The sequence below is a fragment of the Malurus melanocephalus genome, unplaced genomic scaffold (genome assembly GCF_030028575.1).
Source record: "Malurus melanocephalus ecotype Western Australia unplaced genomic scaffold, MMel_1.1 scaffold_50, whole genome shotgun sequence".
Taxonomy (NCBI): domain Eukaryota; kingdom Metazoa; phylum Chordata; class Aves; order Passeriformes; family Maluridae; genus Malurus; species Malurus melanocephalus.
This window is the reverse complement of record NW_026623282.1, coordinates 135,641-154,397: the sequence shown is the minus strand read 5'-3', so window position 1 is coordinate 154,397 and position 18,757 is coordinate 135,641. Positions and strand designations below refer to the sequence as shown.

The following is an 18,757-nucleotide window of genomic DNA, read 5'->3' as shown; positions in this document are numbered from 1 at the left end:
TGTTTACCCAAGAGGCTGGCTGTGACAATGACACAAACARCAGTACAGTGGTAGAGTTTCTGGACATTCCTTTCGTGTCTGAACATCTTTACAAATTGCATGGGAAATGCTGGAGAAAGACTGAATCAGCAGCATTGTGCTGGTGTGTTTTACATGTAAAGTACTTTGCCTTGTAGATTTTTATTYCAGAACAGTTTGGTTATAACCATCATTTTAGCAGTTTTACAAATCACTGATAATTTTTCGTTTCTTTGAAAAGAACAGAGTAATGGAGATCTTAAGTTAATTTTCCTTCTATAGTCTTTGAAAAATATTTTAAAACACATTTGCAAAATTTGACCAGAATATTTACCTTAGGTAAAGACTTGGGCAGATAAAATACAGCTAGTGCTTTTCTGGTTTGCTTTTAGTGTATTTTGTATTAGTGTAAGCACTAACTGGGGTGAAAAGCAGACAAATGAGTTTATGCTATGCCCATGYAAATTTTAATGAGGAGTATGCAAGACTTCTGTACATTACTTCCCACTTGCAAGCAGATCTGCTCAGTATTGTTTGAGCAGGAGGAAGCAAGGGAGAGAAGGAGGTGAGAGAAAAGGAAAGGGGAAGGTTAGCCTGGTAAATAATTACACATATTAGGATTTTTTTTTCAGTAAAAGGTTTAGTGTGGTTGTGTTAGGGAGGGCGAGAGTCAATGACCTTAATTATGGAGGATATTGTGCACTGGAAAAGAAGTAAGGTGAGGGTTGCTGAATTTGTTAATGTTTGGTCTGAAATGKTTTAGCAGTGCTGCCCATAGCTTAAGCCTTTAGATAATCATCTTAGGTGAAGTGAATGAGAAAAAAGGGCTGCCAGGAGCATACTGATAAGGCTTCCTTGCCATTAGCAGCAATCTCTGGACTATCTAGCTGCACTAAATATTCTTTATGAGAATGCATTTGGATTGCTCACAGAACTATGCAGCTCATAGCACTTGAACTCCTTTCATTTCCTGGTAGCACACTATTTCACTCTAGAGGCTGTCATGGCATTGCTATGGAAACAACATCGCTGTTTCCAGCATGTGCTSATCTTGAGACTCATCTTGACTAAAATACTCATTTCTCAGTCAGATCAATATAGTCCAGGGTTATCCTGTTTTAATAAARAATTCCTTCTTCTGTGTCCCAAAAGGGTTAAGCTAATTAGCAAATCACCATAGGGCCTTCTTAKAGTCTAATATATTCTGGTGTTTGAAGCAAATCATGGATAGTCTGTTTGTTAGGCAGCATATCTTGGGAAAATGAATTTWCTTAAGAAGTAAACAACAGTAAAAACGTAAAAAAACCCAAAATAACATGGTACATTGATGGAGACCAAGTTTGTGACAGCCTACTGTGCATTTGAATRTAGTACAAATGTAGGGTACATACAGAGCTCTGGGAACAGCCCCTAGGCTGGGGAAGATAGCCAGCCTCACAAAATCCCTGTTACCTGGCTCCTGCTAAGTATGTGAATGCTAAACTGAAAGCAGATCTGCAAGAGTGTCTTGGTATTTGTGGAGCAAGTTTATTCCCTTGAGTGGGATGAGGCTGTTTCTATAAAAATGCCTGAGCCAGGATGATTGTGCACAAGCTGTGTGCACAAGGATGCATTTTCTGCGTTCCCAAAAATGTCTGTRCTGTGTGAGAGCCTGCTGCCACCCCCACCCACCACACTGTTTTCCTACAGAACACACCTTCTGTTTGGGAGATGGCAGACCTTRTTTCTCTTTTGAGAGCTCTGTGTAATCCCTGTTAGCACTTGCTATTCTGTCTGGAAGAGTCTGTCAATCTCTATAGTGTATTTAAAAAGTGAATATTATAGGGTCATATTGCAGCTGAGTTGCTACTAGCAACACTTGAGGAGCTTTTTGTCAAATTTGTGTTCTTTTGTTCTTTACTTCTTAGAGTCGCTCTCTCTCTTACATGCCTTGTTTCTGTGTCTCTCTCTCTTTCTCCCCTTTAAAGGAGAATGAAGACATCTGCAAAGCTAAAATCAGATCTGTAAGAAGTAGAGGATTGCAGAGGTGCTATGTACACTGATCCCATGATTTGGAGAGCTCTCTTGTTCTAGYCCTTGAGAAATGCTTTGCCTTTCTAATTAAAACACTGCTATGTGAACAACTGAGGGTTGAAAAGCTGTTTCAATGAGCTGATTAGATTCATATGCTTCCTTCTTTAGACTCCACTTTTTTCAGAAGAGAATACTGGCCTTCTTGTAAAAGGGTCTTCTAGTGAGACTTGACAGTGGCARAACCAAAGATTTTCATATCTGACTTGTACCTGAGTGCTGTAAACAGAAGGTTTTCTGTGCATTTTGAAAAATGTTGAATTGTACTCTGAGGTAAACTACTGAAAAGGCAGGCTGAGAGCTCCAGTGCCATCTTGAAAGCCATGGGGAAGAAAATTATATACAGGACATAGGAGAAAAACTAAAAAAAAAAGTTCTATTGCATGAAACTTGTGAATACATGAGGTTCATGCCAAGTATCAATATTTAACTCTCAGATCCTTTGCTGCATTATCATTTCTCATCTGCTGATCATTGCATTGTGAACTGATCATGATAAAGGTCCTCTGTTTTATTGAAATACTTGACACACTTTAMACAAATATTTTGTAAAAAGAGTATTTAAAAGAATTGTAATAAAATTTTGAGGTTAGTCTTAGCAACACTTTATACTCAGTTAAACAAACACTGTGAAAGCTATATAAGTTCACTGGAATTTTAACTTAGAATCTGTATGTTGTCCAGACTCATCCTGCTTTGCATTACTTCTACCCATATTCTAATTCTGTATTAGGTGAAGTGGCAGACTTTCCAGGAGAGAGAAGTCCTGTTAAAATGGTAACAGATATAGAAATGCTATGGAGATGGTTTTGTTTTGGAGAAATACAAATCAGTATCTTTGCTCCACAGAGATTTCTTAACTGCCAGAATGCAATAAGAGATAATTTCACTGAGTACCAATGAAAGTTTTCTGCTGGGTATTGCTTGCTTTAATGGGCAGAGAAAAATAATTTAGTGTATTTTTAAAAAATACATGACATTTCTGATCTTGCAGAAGGCCACAAGGAGTAAAAACTTAATTGTCACAAAGATGAATGTTTACCTTTCCAATGTTAACATTTAGACATTTGATGACAAATTTAGGAGGAGTTGTACTACCTATGCCTTGTAGACTCTTGTCTTGCCAAAGAATTTTCCATTTATGTTACTCTTATCTGATTTTTCATGAGAAAAATTACTATAGTAAAGGGAAATTCATTGTTACCCATTTAGCAATAATTCGTGATCTATTTCAGGTTGTTTTAAAGTGATCCGATTCTCAAAACTCTGCAAAATTGCAAGTTCCATTGACTTTGCCTTTTAAGTTTTGGGTTTGAGGTCTGTCAGCTTAAAGTATTTATGCATTAAAAATAAATTATTTTGAAATTGCCTATGAAACTGCACATACCAAATCACCTGGTAATCTGAGGATCATTTACATTGGTGCAGTTAAATAATAAGTTTTGCTAAGGTGCAATTAATAGGTTAGCAGCAGGTACTATAGTTCTTTTATAGGTTTTATTCCTAATGCTTATTATTTCTGTGTCAGCAAGGATATGTATGAGTGGCAACAGATCATAGGTCATAYACTGAGGCTTGGCATAGGAACAAASTCCAGCACAAAGCTCCATAAAATGCTTCTGGTGGGACCACAGCAAAGTGCTGTCCTCTATAGATATGACTATAAAAGGGTACTTAGGGAATTATTGAAATAATGAAAATTAACCTCTTATTTCTGGCAAGATTCTTTGAATTAAGTATAAGCAATTCAKATTATCTCAAGACTTGGACACAGCACTACAGGTGGAGTCTCACCAGAGCAGAGCAGTGGGGCAGAATCCCCTCCCTTGACCTGCTGCCCACCCTGCTTGGGATGTGGACACGGCTGCTTTCTGGGCTGGGAGTGCATCCAGCCTCTCACCCACCAGCACCCCCAAGCTCTTCTGGGCAGGGCTGCCCTCGATCTGTTCACCCCCAGCCTGTGTTGATCACCCAGCCCTGGGTGAAGCCCCTTGTTCTCCGTGTTATTGAATCTCATGAGATTTTCTCGGGTCCAGTCCTTGAGCTTGTCCAGGTCCCTCTGAWTAAGTCCYTGGTGTGTGTTTTTGGCTGCCTGTTAGGAAAAATGCAATAGGGATTCTGTTATTAAAATCACACAAGAAATGTTTTTAGTGTCARAGGATGAAATTAGTAAATAGGTATGTGTGTGACTGTAGGTTGTCATCTTCTCTGAGCTGCACAGATTCCCGATAGTAAACAGAGCCTTTCATGAAMTCTCAATGGACTCATTTGTAAGAAAAGTTCTGTGTGTCCCCAGTGCAAATTGCCAAGAGAGAACTGCATTTCTAGAATCACTTAAACGACTTCGTCTTATAGACACTAACATAGATATAGCTTCCAAAACAAGCACTGAACTGGTTCTTATGCTTCTGTCGAGGTAAAACTACATCCAGTTCAGATACAGAACTATTTCTAATGTCGTCATTAYTGTGTAATATCTTAATTGAGTACAGCTTTTAAGCTTTTCAGAGTGAGAAYAGTTCTGTGTTTATATGTGAGCTTGTGCAAATTGCAGTGTTTATATCTGCTGTGTCATTCAAATAATAGATAACAATTACAGCAGTAAAGCTGTGTGAGTGGGCTCTATAAAGACTCTACAGATTTGTTTTCAGGAAGTACAGGGAAGTCTCAGCATCTTTTAGGAGATCTCTTAAGCATCTATAGGTTCAGATTTAGGGAGCTCTGAAAACCTTGAATAAATTTACAAAAGTGGTCTTTCAGTAGTTAGTTTGGTTTTGCTTCTTGCCAGAGGACACTTTKTGATCCCTGTCAGAAACAATTGCTTTTAACTATTCTGATCACCTTAAATTGACTCCTATCTTAGGAATTTGACTGTCAGCCAGTCAGAGAGAATTGGATGACAGAGCATGACTGATAGCCAAAGGAGCAATATCAGAGCTCGTTAAGCAGAATCTCAGCATTGAATCCCTGAATAGGTTCCTCCTGGCCATACAAATGAAATGTGCATTGCAGCAAAAGCAAACAGCACATGGCTGGAGTGTATGATACCAGTGTCATCAGGGCATGGGRTAGTGTTATGGAAATATTCCCTATCTAGCCATCCTCCAAAACAAATACATTGGAAGAGTTGAACCTGGCTGTGAAAAACTAATTACAGCTGTGGCCTTTGCATTCTGGCAATGACTGGTCTCTTCCTTTTCCTGCAGTTGCTTTTAAAGAAGTTAATTTAAGGTGATTTGAGCATAGCTATAGCCTTGGGATAATTACTGCACTGCAGATTTATTGTTTAATAAAAATATTAATTTGTTAATCAGAATACATAATTTTCTTACTTATCACTCCTGTCCATACACAACTTGAATGGATAAGTATGTGATTATGTTATTCTTTTAATGGATTTCTTTATCTAGCCCTCTGTCTTCTCTAATGCAGTTGTCCCCAAATAGAGACCCAWACCTATCATTTTGTTTCTGCAGAGGTAAGGAAAAATGTAACCAGAGGCATTTTAATACTTTTGCTTTCTAAAAATRTATAGTGAATCGCAAAAAGGAAAAAGAAAATTGACTGGAGTTGTAACAAATTATAAAGAATAGTGTGAAATCCTGGACCTGTAAAAATGATTTCAGAATTCCTTAATAGTGCATCAAAGAACACAGCTGGGATTTCACTGAATTCATGTGTTTGTAGAGTGATCTAGGCAGTGCAGCTCTGGGAGATATTTAAAATTTTACAATGGGTGCAAAGATCTTGTTTTTTCAAGATCTCCTTAGAGTCAATTGCTTTACAGTTTAATAGGGAATGTAGCAAGTTACTGTTTTGTATCAGGAATGCCCTTTAAAATACCATTATCTCAAACTTCCTCAAGTTCATTGGTATCAAAGAGAGAAAGAGCACTTCACAGAGGTGAAATGAATGTTAGCATCAACCACTAGATTTCCTTTTTCACCCTAGTGGTTTATTCCATTAAAACTTTCAGGAATCTGAGATCCTTAGCATAGAAGGATTTGGGAACCCTGGCAAAGAATATTAAATTACAGATAAAAGGTCATATCATGGAATTGATACTCATCTAAGTAGCACCATATAGTAGCATCATATACCAATAGTAGCATCATATTTTAGTGTAATGTGACTGCAGTCAACGAAGTTATTCCTGTGGAAATGGGTAACAGGATTCAGTCCAAGATTTATTGTCTTACTAATTTTATTTCTTCAGYTGATGAGTTTTAATCAGTGTGTTGTCATTGTGGAAGCTTTTAAATTGCATGCTTCTGTTTCCCTCTGGATTAATTTCTCATTGAAGCATTTTGAAAATGAGCCATTCTCTGTTGTCACAGGTGCAGTCGGTGTATCCAACTTGAAAAACGTGCATTATGAATTTATTGGAAGTTAGACAAAAAAACCCATTTACACAGTTCTAGGTACAATTATACAAAAAGATAATGTATAAATAATTTAATCAGCTCTGCCAGAGGGGAGAATTCTCTTAAATGAGTCTAATTATTCTCATTCCCRTGCGAGTTTGGACTTGAAATTAACCTTGCAAAGCACAATCTTTCTCAGAGTATTAACATAAAAAAAGAAGAAAATATAACTTGCCTTGCTCGTTGGCTAAAAAGTCTCTAGCTTGAAGAATATGCCATASAAGGACAGATGTCACAACAGTGGTAATGTGGTTATCTCAGGTATTGTCAAGCTCAAAGTCTGTACCTTCTGTGTGAGCTGTCARATTCTGAGGCCTTGGAAGCTTTTCTCACTATTAAAATATCCAGGACACTCTCATTAATGCAGACATTGCTTCATTTTCTGTTATCATGACACACATTGGTAAGGACTGCACTTTGCAATTCCACATCCAATGGAAGAACCAGTAGTTTGGACGTTTGGAATAGAAATGCTCTGTAAATAAAAGCCATAGTAACTTCACAAAGCTATAGCACCAGATTTAAGAAGAAATCTTATTTTCTTCTTAAGAAGAAATCACTGCATGCTGATGGGTGTTTTTGTAAATCCTTTCAAATCAATTAAGCACCTAGATAATAAGTCGTGCCACAAGATTTTAATCAGGGATCTTATRTAATGTAATATTGGTGATTTGAATGTAAGCTTTTATTAGTGTTTTTAAAGTAGCTATTTTTCAGAAATATCTGGCTAGTTTTGAAGTTTTATTTCACTACTCCCGTAATAAGCSTGTAGGGAAGGGGAGAGCATTATGCTCTAAAAGACACCTCTAGCTAGCTAAATTTTGCAAAAATGTATAATTTGTGAGTTGAATGGAAAATTCAGTTAAAATATGGAATTACTCCAGTCTACTGGGGTACAAATACTACTGAATTGGGGTTTTCTGAAATGTATATGAAAGAATAAGTTGCATATTGAGAAAGAAAAGTCACCACCAAAATGCTCTAAAGAGTTTATACCCTCCAGCTGGAATTTCTGTGTCTGCTTTTTAAGAGACAGATCTTCCTCAGCTTCATGGGATTTTAGTAATTACCAAGAAGAAATTTCTTGATCAGATTACCTGTTAGGACATAGTTTATTCATAAAAAAAAAAAAAAAAAAAAAAAAAAAAAAAAAAAAAGATAAGAAGGAGGAAAAAAGACATTTTAGCTCTGTTTTCAAATTATGTATGAAAAATATCCCTGGCAATTTTAAAATGGAGTTTGGGGAATTTTTTATGTCATATTTCTCTGTACTACCAGGGACTCTATTCAGTAAACAAGATAGACCCCTCTCAGTTTTCTGTTAGGCATCTAATGGATTTCAGGAAAGCAGGTTTGTGAATGATCAGATTACATTGCTTTTGTTTATTAATTATCCTTGCCTTATTAATGTTGAAGTAGCACTCTTTTCTTGGAACCTTTGCTATTTTGTACATGGTGTTTCTTAACCAAACTGTATGGAACATTACTGCCTACAAGGAGCTGGGCTGGGGGACTTAATAGGGCTCTTCTGTTAATAATTTATATGTACCTGAGGCTCTTCTGGTATTTATGTTCCAAGTGYAGCATTAAGTGTGCCACAGCAGTTTCAGACAAATCATAATCAATTCATATGCAAATATATGAACTAAAAATGACTTTGCARTCTTTCAGTGACTGAGTGACTGCAGGTGTGTGTTTATGAAGGCAGGTCTTCTTCTGTTGATTCATCCACTTAATTTTTCTTTCAGCTGTGAATATGCAGATAMTGTCTTTGCTCTTGAAAATTTGCATATGGTTGTCACTAAAGCAGGCATGTGACTGTATGTGACTGTGGTTACAGATGAAAATGCAGGCGTTCTGTTCAAAAAAACAAGCCAAAAATTCCGTTCCTAAATAAATTAAATTTTTCCAGTATCTATTTCTAAATTCATTATTCTCTAAGTAAATCATTGGTTGCAATGCGTATGAACAGGCCTATCTATGATAAAGTTTGAATGTGACTTGCACCATTTCAATTGGTCCCTTTTCTAGCAATGCTACTCTACAATTCTCTGCTTTCAATGCTTAGTCAAATGTTGTAGCTACTCCATAGGCAGTATCTCTTATTTATTAAATTTATTTTTCTGCAACTTGCATACAGCAAAGTCTGATGTTTGCTGAATTTATGGCAGTAAAAGCGATTTCCTAAAATTTTACTAAGTACATTTAAAATATGTTGATTCTTCTTTCAAGTAATATTTGGGTTTGTAGAGATTCAGGTCTTCCTTGCTGCTGTCTCTTTTTATTCTACTAAGACAATAGGCATGCAAAGTAATTCTGACATTGCAAAAATCAGAATGGGATCTCTCAAATTCAGAATGAACAGTATACAATTCTGGGAGAAAGTTGCAAAAGACAAATGAAATAATGAGAATAATAATAACCTCTCAAAACCAGCTAGCCAAGAAGAGAACTGAGTGAATAATCCCATGACTGGAGAGCTGCAGGTAGGGAGGAGAGAGACCACTAGATCAGAGCCCAGAGCTATTGCTTCTTGCTGGCCCTTAAATTGTCCTTTGCCAAGATTTTGCCACTTCATGCCTCAGTTTCATTCTATGTAAAACATTACCAGTGAATGGAAAATGTTTCTAATACTATTTTTAATTTCTTACCAAGTATCTCCAGTTCCACATGAAACTTGAGACAGAAAGCCCAGGAGTTTTAGCCTTGATTCAAAAGTTTGAGACATGGACCATCTTGTGCTGAGACTGGCATGCTGAGGATAAATGTGAGTCCRTTGCCCAAGGAGCATCATTCCAGCCTGCAGAACCCCTTATTATCCATGCTGTATGAAAGTGCACTGCCAAGAGTACAGGAGGATAYAGTGAACATATCATCCTATCTCTGGATGAGCTAGGTCTCAATCTCTTGTTCAGCTAAAATTCTCTTTTGTGGCTAGTTCTGGCTGAATAGCTGGAAAGTCCATTTCTGCAGCCTTTTAGCTATGACCATGACTTTYCTTCTTCCACTAACAGCTCTTTCTCATCTAGCATAGGCTGTAATCCTCGATTTAAGAAATGTCAGAAGTCCACAGAATTGTGTTAACATGACTTAATCTCTTCTTTGTATGCTCTGTGTCCGTGCTCTTTATATCATGACAATCCCTTTACTTTGTGTTTGCAGAGCACCTAAAGTAATTGGCTGTGGTTTGGCCTTCCACACAGAGCTAACAGGCCCCATAGTGGTTTTTACTCTTTCTGTATYTCATAATCCTGATATGAGGAAAAATACAGAAGGCTTTGTACTCTCGTAATGGCACTGTTGGAACGCCTTTGACAAAGACATTTTATTGCAAATCAAAATCAAGTCATTTAAATTGGTATTTTCAGCAAATTGCCACCAATGTGAGATGGTTTCCAGAGTTCTCAATTTCAATATGATGTCTGAAGAATCACTGTTATAAAGAACATGGAGTTAAAAATGGAATTGGGGTGATGTTATTGTACTTAGTATGGATCGATACYTTGCCTTAACAGGTATTAGGTTCAAGACAGCTGGGAGGAGCACACACTTATGCAGCAGTTCCTGCTTTTGTGGTTCAGAAGAGTCAAGTGATACAGAAAATGTAATTGCAGCTCTCTGGGCTTATAATAAAARCCCATATAGTACCTGCTTTTAGTGRAGCACTGGGCAAATCTGTGGAAAATATTGATGAAAAACATTGACACTGTGGCTGTTAGGAGTACTTGGAATATAAATACTGGGTCATCTCTTTGCCTAAGGTAAAACACTCTAATTTGAAGGAAAGGCTACATCTATTAACCTATTGACAATCATTCCAGGAACCCTTGATTCTTGGACAACGGGCCTGAAATACAGAGATTCAGAAGGACACTATCCAATTCTCTTCTTTTTGTCCAGTTATACCTGTTGTAGAATTGTCATTCAACAGTGAAAACGTACAGTGTACCTATAAGAAATAAGAAGAAAGGAGTAAGTTGATGGTGTTTAAAAGTTAGGGCTTGCTTTTCTCATTGATAATAAGATTATGTAATCACATCATGATGTTCTCAGGCATACTGAGGCCTTATTCTGTCCTTGGTYCCCTGCTGTACCCAGCCTGGAAGAAAACTGGAGCCATTTAGAATTCATTTTCTCAGCTGGCACGTGGTGTAGGAATGAAATAACCATCATGTAGGAAGTGTAAAACTGGTAGAGCTTGATTTGTAAGCATCCCAGTTCCCTCCTTGTAGTGAAAATAGTGTGCACTAAATGACTAACAGAGGAAACCACTCAGAGAAATGCTTATATTAAAAGTGTAGAGCCTCAGCAGGACCACAGTAATCAATTACTCTAAACTGAAGCCCTGGCAGCTTCCATGAATTGTTATTGATTTCAGCTACTAGTCACTGAATCTTTCCAGGGCTAGGCTGAATTTTCGGTGTGAGATGCAGACAAAATTAGTAGCCTGAACAAACCTCTGTGGAAAGCACAGGGAACAGCCAGGTTTGGTAAGATATGTTATGCTGAAGGTTATTTTTTGAAAGTGCTTAAATTTGCAAAAACCTAAGTCCCACGCAGGGATAAAAATGAAGTGTCATATCAGCATATATTGAAATAAGAAAGATGAGGGTTTTGTTTTCCTTGTGAAGTTACTATGGAAAATTTTGTCTGGCTTTCTAAAGAAAGCTTCTCCTCCTCCACTGCAGTTGAATAAAGGGGGGAGGGGGCAAGTAAWTTTTTTTCTCGAGCCTTCTTCTGACCACAGAAATTATTACCATCTTGCAGGAAAACCACAAGTCATTAAAAAATTATTCCAAAATAATGATAGAAGATTCAGTGCTTTATATGCCATAGCTTGTGAGTTACAAATTTTATTCTCTACAAAATTCAGTTTCTTGTAGAATTCCTTGATGGTTTGAGGAAGACGAAGAAGCTATTTTTTATGCATACTGTTCACTTCAAAAGGAATTTAATCTGTTTTGAGGAGGCTGCTGTGTTTCCATTATCATACAAGGAAACTTATTCTGGGACCTTTTTTGCTCAGCAGGAACCCTATGTATTTTCCACATTCTCATTATACTTGTTTTGGCATGAGCATAAAGCAGGCATGCTCATTTATATTCTAGCTGATCAAGAGGAGAAGTGTGATTAATATGAATTTTGGATCAAGGTGAGGGTCAACTTTGTAACCTGCAATAAAAGGAACTTTCTGGAGTGACTTCTCCCAGAGGGGAATATTTCTGTAAGATCAGTGGCCCACAGGCAATGGAACAAATTTTCTTCCTCCTGTTATCCTCATTTTGCTATCAGCTGCACAACAGCAGCACAAAGTGCTGGATTAGAACTAAACATGCCATCTAACTGAATTGTGCACGCAGGTCACATTGCTCACACTGCATATCATTGCAGGTTGTTAATCATGCCTTTCCTTATGCTCTCTCCTCCTTCCTCTCTCAATGTTTTTCTTCTCTTCTCCCCCCCCTCCCCACACCCAGATCTTTCCCTAAAGCCTCCTTGCAGCCAGACCCTGCCCTGTTCATTCTCCTTTGTTAACTTCTGTTCCTGAACAGTTTGGGGAAGGCAATGTAGACACTCAGCCAAAGTTAGGRTTACATTGCCTTAGAGCAGCTTTGTTGCCTTTCCCAAAATTAMCTTCCTGGTGTTGTAGCTCTGCTAACCCAGCTGTAAGAACATCATCTCTCAMCAATGTAGTTGCCAACTGTGATCCACCTTTCATTTCCATTTTGCTGTGGAGAGCATCTAGGAATTCTGCTCATCGCTTTATCCTCTTTCATGGAGCCAAGCAGTGGAGGACAGATCTGATGTGTAAGACAGTAAATGGTTAGGAGGGAAGGATTTGTTCTACTTTTTGCAAGCAAGAAGACAATTTCTGTTCCTTGTTTTAATGTTAATGAATTAAAAGTCTGCCAATGTATTCTAGCCCATCACTGGCAAGGTGCCCGTTCAGCCTTCCCTTAGAGCAAGTGTCTACCAGGGATGGAAATGCCTTGTTCTTGACAAGGATATGTGGGAGTCAAAGCAATAGAAAGATCTTTTTCATTTTCTTAGGGGAAATTTCTACYTTGTTAAGGCATAGAAATACCGATTTTTTTTAGGACAACAGAATTACATCCTAAAACTGCCCGTGGTGAACTGAACTCTCTGTTCTTTCTGTCTGAGATGGTTTTGGTCCTGGGTGTTTCATCCATACTCTGGAAATGGAGCAGATCTCATGTGGTGCAACAAGAGACAGTAGTGATTGGTATTTCAGAGGTGAGAGCACTGGGGCAGAGGGACCATACCCCACTCAAGACAGCCCCCCAYGAGATCCAATTGCCAGGGAAGGCAGTAGGGTAGGACACAACTCTACAGATTWGTGTAAATAACCCTACAATGGTTTTCTCTTTAGCAGTGAAATTTTCATTTAATCATTTTGCCAGATTCCCTCTGTTTTATGCTTTTCAAGTTCAGCAAAGGGTCTGTTTCTGAAGCACACTGTCTGGTCCAATTTTTTTTTATTTTATGATTTTTTTTTTTCTGCTATGCAATGCTGTGCTTAAAAGGAAGAAAAGACACAAAGGGAAGATAGAAAAATAGAAATGAGAAATGTCTCATGGGAGATGCTTGCCCTTACCATGTCATGCTAGTTTAAATACAGTTCCCACACATCACATGTCAAGCTGTACTTGATTGTTTTCAAATAGATGGCAAAAATCATGAGAGGAGGAAAATGTTCTTTTGTGTGACATATTCTTCTTTTGATATATTTGGTTCTGTAGCTGTCAAAACAAAGGCTGTTTTTCCATCTATTATTACAAATGCATTTGGGGTAAATCTCTTCTGCATCCCTCAAGTCCCTTGGTTGCTTACTTCAATACAGTGTTATTGTTTTAATTTTTCTAAATCTAGTGAAATGATGAATTTTCATTTTTGCTATGATCCTCAGTAGGCAAATGAGCTTCTTTCTCAGTGGAGATTTAGATCACATCTGGAAATGCAGTCTGTTTCAAGTATTTTCTGCTTTTCTGGCAGGAGGATGGAATATTTAATTTCATTATTCAGCATAGGTTTATTCATTTTACKCAATGAAAGGAAATTCATCAACAGYGTCTTCAGCATCCAGAAAAATGATRCTTACCATGWCTGTTGCACATACTCTATTTATATTTTATATCTTTCTCATCACTCAGCAATTATTCATCTCTCTGCTGAGAGGTGAAATTTTTTTATTGAGTGACTATAATTTCTCTGAACTCTACAAAGCAATTCAGTCACTGAAAGCAATTGCTTTTACCTAAAGGTATTTCTTGGGACAAATTCACCAAATACACATAACTGAATAAAAGTTATTTTTTTTTTCTGTTGATTTTCAGGAATATTTAGTGATGCTTTATAAAAGAGGTAAATCAATGTTTCTGCATTTTAACATTCATTGCACTTATATTAATCATGATRGATTCTTGGAGATGGATGCAAATGTAACTAAGTAGGTGTCGGGGGGTCGCCGGGGGAAACAGGAGACACACTACGAGGATAGATCYGCTGAACYCACTTTATTGAAATTGAACATGYYTTTTATAATCAYTCTGGTGTACTTCATGAATATTCTAAGTAGAGACYTYTKGATAGGTCCTTTTAAAAAACACATCTTGATAAGGGTTGCATATGGTAAGCTTCTGAGAGTATTGCGTAAGGGAGGAAGGGGGGCTCGGTAAGAGGCCTTAAAGAAGAAAGGCAGGGACTCCTGCGTGCCTGTTTGTTAAGATTAGCTTAGGTGTGGTTAAGGAGCCCCAGAGTTATCAGCTACATACTGGTCACACCCACTGCAAAATTCTTGCATCTCCAGTACATTTCTCCTGTTTTCTTTAAGCTGAGATAGATTTACTTGAAGGGCTTTATTCAATACTCTCTTTAGTATTTTTTGTAAACAAGTAAAGATACAAGGTCTAAAAAGTAAAACTAACAACAAAATTAAAAGAATAGTAACACATTGTTTGATAACATCTTTTAACTATCTTGAAATACTTAAGGAGCTGAGCTAGGCATCAAATGGGTTGGTGACTTCTATTATCTTTTGGGTGTGTTGTTTGAGCTACTGAAGTTGCTTGTGAACGGACTTACTATGGGTGGATAGATTAAAGCAGTACATTCTTTTAAAATTTTCACACTTGTGTCTATGAGCTAATAATAAGAAATTAATAGCAGCTCGATTTTGTAAGATGGAGTGTTTAAGAGTATCTACATTTTGTGATAATTGTTCAATAATTGCGGTGGTAACATTTGATTGCTTTACAGTTCAGCAAGCTAGTTTCTTCAGCATAGTGCTGGAGTGTGTTGCAGCTAATCTTGGGATTAAAGCAGATGCAAAAAATCGAGCAGTTTTCTTTTAAAGCTCTACTTGGTCATCACAGTTGGGATTTATTTTTTTAATATTTCTTTTAACACGTTTACTAACTAGGCTTTTCTTTAGAGCTTCAACTGCGGTCTTATTGGGGGCTAAAAGTGTTAGTTTTCTTAGATAGCAAGGCCCTTCATGGGCATACTTGGGTATGTTGTGTTAGGTTCGATCACTGCAAATAAGAAAAACATTTTTAGGGAGAGCTATAGCACTTTTGTTGGTTTAGGTAACTCACATATTCTGTCTGACATCTATATTTTTCAATATACTTTCGCTTGGTAGATTCTTTAGCATTAAAACAACAAATTCAAAAAACTAACTTGTTTTCATTTCTATGATTTTATAGTGAGAGAACAAACTAATATTTATACAGAGTAAAAACAGTAAACTTTGGAATAGTGACAACAATAAGGTAACAACAATAAATTTTTATAACTATAACTATATCAGCTGAAGGCTGTATTGTTATTGATTTGAAGCAGGGTCAGGGGTAGTCTTTTGTGCTGCTCTTTTAGATGTTTTTTTGATAGCTTCTGTAGTACTTCGTGAGGAATGGTTGTGTCTTAAGGCTGGTTTCGTCTAGCGGGCTGGAATTTACTTGGACTTTGTTGGAGCAGAAACACACAAATACTCTCTGTTCTAAAAGATAACTTTGGTTGGATTGTGCTAGATACTAGTTTCTGGGTCTTTATACTGGACTTAGAGATCATTTTTTTTTTGCTTTATTTCTTTTTTTTTAAAATGCAGTACCGCTGATGGTATTGCAGAGTTTCTAAACACACATAAGTGGTTTATTACAAATAATGTTTTCGAGAGTCTTTCTTGTGGGTTTGATATTTCTGTATACTTATCCACATACTTCTTTAACGTGTTATTAACTCTTTTTACTATGGCTTGTTTTGTGGGGGAATAGGGAATTCTAGTTGTATGTTTGACACTCTAAGATTTTAAAAACTCATTCACTCTCTTACTTATGTAGGCTGGACTGTTATCAGTTTTTATTTGTTTGGGGACTCTCATCACTGTAAAGCAGCTGGTGAGGTGTTTGATTACTTGGGAGGCTTTTTTTCTAGTTTGAGCTGAGGCTCACACATATTTGCTGTGTGTGTTAATGGTGACATGAATGTATTTTAAGCGCTTAAACTTGTTAATGTGGGTGATATTCATCTGCTAGAGCTTATTAGCTTCTAGGCTTCTGGGATTTACTCTTAAGCTCAGGCCCTGCTCTCCGTTGTGATGGTTGCAGATAGGGTAGGCTCTTACAATAGCAGTTGCTTCTGACATTGAGATGTTAAATTCTCGTTTTAGTTTTTTTGCATTTTGGTGAAATACTGAGTGAGCTTCACGAGCTAACTTCTGCTTTGATAGAGGGGAATCTTGGTTAACTGTAACTAACTTATCAGTTCGTGTATTTTTTTCTTTTAAACTGACATCTCATTTGTGATTCTTTATATGAATAACTGAATAAGGTTGTTCTTTTAATTTTAAAGTTCTTTGTAGCTGAATAAGCAATTTAAACAATCTTGGATTAGAAACCTCTTTAATAGAAGCATCTTTAATTCTCTTAGCTATTCTAGCTACATATAGAGAATCTGTAACTACATTTACTGGATTTTTGAAATTTAACATTGCTTAAGTAACTGTTAACAATTCTAAAGTTTGTAAGGTGTCTTTTTCTTTTGCAGGCAGAATTTTATGTTTTTAAATTTGCTGCTCTTGCTAGGTAACAGCAGTTGTCTTTGATTTCTTTCTAGCATCAGTATAAACTGTAAGGGCATTTGGAATTGGTTCTTTTTTTCTTTTAGGCTGTTGTATCTAGTTAAGTTTTCTAATCTAGCGCAGTGGAGGTGTTTTAATATTCTCTGTTGTGACAATGCTGCTGGATTCTAGTAGGGCTTCTTGTAAATTTTGACTATTCTGCAGGTATTATTGTAAGGAGTCTTTCTTAATGGGAAGCTGAATGATAGATGGTTCTTGCTCAGTTATTTGTATAATCTGTTCTCTACTCTTTTTTATCAGCTGTGCTAACGCTTCAATTTTTGTAACTAAAGTCTTAGACTGTTGTAATGGCGGGGAAATCTACTTTAATACTCAAGTTTTTTCTGTGCTTTTTAACTACTGCGTCAAAGCACTCAACAAGTGAAAGGTGCTGTACTAGACTGTAAGATCGATGGGCAGGCAGGGATGCCTGCGGCGAACTTGTTTCTGAGTAATACAGTCTGTTATCTGTTGTAAAACTTTGTGGTGACGAGGCGTTAATGTAACAGGTTTACAAGGATTTGTGCTTCTCAAAAGAGGACGCAGTTCTTCTAACAATTCATTCGGGATACCGACTATGGGTTTCAGCTACTGTAAATCTTCGAGGAGCTTTTGGGCATCATTGAGTGTCTCAATAGGTGTTTTAAGAGCTAATTTTTGTGGAGTTATAATTTGATGGGACAGAGTCTAGCTTAGGTATTTCTATGGAGCACTTCGCTGAATTTTTTCGGGCGCAATAATCAAATTGTTTTGGGCTAGCGTACTCTGAATAAGCTCTACTTGTTGGTCTGTAAATTCTTTGGGCTGAGTAAAAAGCACATCGTCCATGTAATGATATATTACTGTATGCGGCCACTGCTTTTTTAGAGGCTGCAAGGCATTGTCTACAAAGAGCTGACATAAGGTGGGGTTATTCTGCATACTCTGCGGCAACACAGTCTATTCAAAGCGCTGGTTTGGCTCTTCTTGATTTAGCGCCGGCAGTGTGAACGCGAAGCGTTTTGTATCTTCATTATGCAGCGTAATAGTGAAAAAGCAGTCTTTTAAATCTACAATTAACAAAGGTCAGTTATAAGGTAACATTGAAGGACTGGGCAAACCGGACTGCACTGGTTTCATCGGCTCCATCTGTTCATTAACTGCACGTAAATCTTGTAAAAGACGGTACTTCTTGGATTTTTTGCGGATTACAAAAATCGGGGTGTTCTACGGACTAGTGGAGAAATGTAAATGTCTTTGATCTAGCTGCTGTCGGACGAGCTCGTGAGCAAGCTGCAAACTTTTTTATTTTAAAGGCCATTGCTTAACTCATACTGGCACATTTGTTTTTCAAGTAATGGGGATTGGGAAAGTACAAGCAATGGCCATTAGGCTAAATGGTGGTCGTTGGTAAGCACCACACTGAGCTGTGTGCTTGCTAGAATTTGCTCATTTTCTTTGCTGCTTTTTCATCTTGTAATAGGGCGTCTCGAATTTTGTTTCTCAATTTTTCTCATTCACGTAATTCGTGTACTGAATGAGGGTTTTGAAAACAACYTTGGTTACAGGCATAATTTAAAAGTTCAGGTAAGTCCATGCGGAAATTAATATTTTTAATTTGCCATTTCTTTAAAAAATCCGTAAATAATTCAAATGCTGCTTGCTTTTCTATTTTTTAATTTCTTTAGAGCGCGCTCCCTTATTAACCTTCTACGGTATCGACGGCTTCAGCCCGGTGGACTCTAATTAGGCTCGTCTAAAACCCGGTGCTCACTCTTTTTTACTAATATTATTAGCCGTTTTCCGCTGCTTAAAAAACTCGTTTTTATTACTCACGACGCCCAGCCGCGATCCTTTAGATCGTTTGCTCCAGCCCGACCACGTGGATGCCAGTGTCCGCTCACCGCGTGTTCACCTTGTTCTCCTTTGCATCACGKMGGRGTCACCATTTTGTCGGGGGGTCGCCGGGGGAAACAGGAGACACACCACGAGGATAGATCCGCTGAACCCACTTTATTRAAATTGAACATGCCTTTTATAATCATTCTGGTGTACTTCATGAATATTCTAAGTAGAGACCTTTTGATAGGTCCTTTTAAAAAACACATCTTGATAAGGGTTGCATATG

At 37.4% G+C, this 18,757-nt stretch overlaps 1 protein-coding gene across 3 annotated transcripts in view; it reads left to right on the top strand.

The window, feature by feature from the left end:
* Positions 1-18,757, top strand: part of PPP2R2C (protein phosphatase 2 regulatory subunit Bgamma) — a 138,483-nt gene that overhangs the window by 88,296 nt on the left and 31,430 nt on the right. The gene's annotated exons all lie outside the window — the stretch shown is intronic.